The sequence below is a fragment of the Myotis lucifugus genome, unplaced genomic scaffold, assembly GCF_000147115.1.
Source record: "Myotis lucifugus unplaced genomic scaffold, Myoluc2.0 scaffold_926, whole genome shotgun sequence".
Lineage (NCBI taxonomy): Eukaryota > Metazoa > Chordata > Mammalia > Chiroptera > Vespertilionidae > Myotis > Myotis lucifugus.
The window spans coordinates 4,267-5,842 of record NW_005871974.1 but is presented as its reverse complement, the minus strand read 5'-3'; positions in this window follow the sequence as shown (position 1 = coordinate 5,842).

Sequence of the window (1,576 nt, the reverse complement as noted above, 5' to 3'; positions counted from 1 at the left end):
CAAAAAACCGGGCTAACTTTTAGGGCAGACACATAGTTAAACCAAAAAATACCAGGTCCAAATTAATTTCAAAGCCCTCCCACAGCCCCGGGCGCAAACTCTTTCCACGAAATTAGTGATCTGGGGGACCCCTCAGCTTGGCCGGCGCCCTCTAGCAGTCCGGGAGCCCGGGGGGGGTGCGGGGATGTCCAACTGCCACACAGGCAGGAGAGGCTCCTACCACCACAGCTGTGCTCACCAGCCGTGAGCCTGGCTTCTGACTGAGCAGAGCTCCCCCTGTGGGATCTGGTTGAAACCAGCTCTCCAACATCCCCCAAGGGGTCCCAGATTGCAAGAGGGTGCAGGCCAGGCCAAGGGACCCCACTGCTGCATGATCAGGGCTGGGGAGAGATGCGGGAGGTTGGCCAGCCAAGGAGGGACTGCGGGAGGGCTCCAGGGCATGTCGGCCCCTAGCAGCAAGCTAACCTACCGGTTGGAGTGTCTGCCCCCTGGTGGTCAGTGCATGTCATAGCGAGCGGTTGAGTGGCCTTAGCATATCATTAGCATATTACGCTTTGGTTGAACGGCCAACCGGTCAACCGGGCACTTAGCATATTAGGCTTTTATTATATAGGAAGGATTTTTGTTCATCTTCACTCAAGGATATTTCTTTCCATTGATTTTTAGAGAGAGTGGAAGAGAAGGGAAAGAGAGAGAAACATCAATGTGAGACACATCAACTGGTTGCCTCCCACACACACCCCAATCAGGGCCGGGGATCCAGCCTGCAACCAAAGTATGTGCCCTTAACCAGATTTAAACCCATGACCCTTCATTCCGCAGGCCAATGCTCTAACCACTGAACAAAACTGGCCAGGACCCCAGGGCCTCAATTTTAGAGTGGAGACCACCCAAAGCAGCTTGCTAGTCTGCCTGCAGCAACTGTCAATCACCATTCCTCATGCAGGGTGGGTCCCAAGAGCCACCGCTGAGGCCATTCCTCCTCGCCCTGCATGCTCACAGATGGTCTGAGCGGCACTCGGCAGGTGCCCGGCCACAGCGGGTGAATAAAGAAGTCAACGGCCGGCCTCCGGGAAGAGCAATGGGCATGTTCACAGCATCCCCTATACCCACACCTCAGAGGCTACGCTGGGGAAGAGGGGGACTTGGTACAGCTTTCTAGAAGGCGAGCGCCTAGATGTTTCAATGGTTTGTTCACTGCTAAGTCCAAGTTCCTAATACAGTGCCTGGCAAGGGGCCAGGTCTTCAATAGTTGTAGAACAAACAAACATGTGCGGAATGAATCTGGGGTGAGGTGTAGGTGGCAATAAGCCAGGTGCACCATCTGCAGAGTTCTGTGAGAGGAGAGCCCGCCCTGGGACCAACGGGGGCCACGGCAGACCAACAGCTCAGGCGGATGTGTCCCCGAGGAAGGCAGCTGCCCCCCAACTACCCAGCTTTCTCCTCCAATCACATCCCACATTTCTGCCATCGTTCATTCAAATGCCCTGAGCAGCCGCTTCACGCCAGTACAATTCTGGGCTGCACAGAACAGGGGAGCTCATATGCTACCGGGGAGAGACTCCGAAGAAGGGAG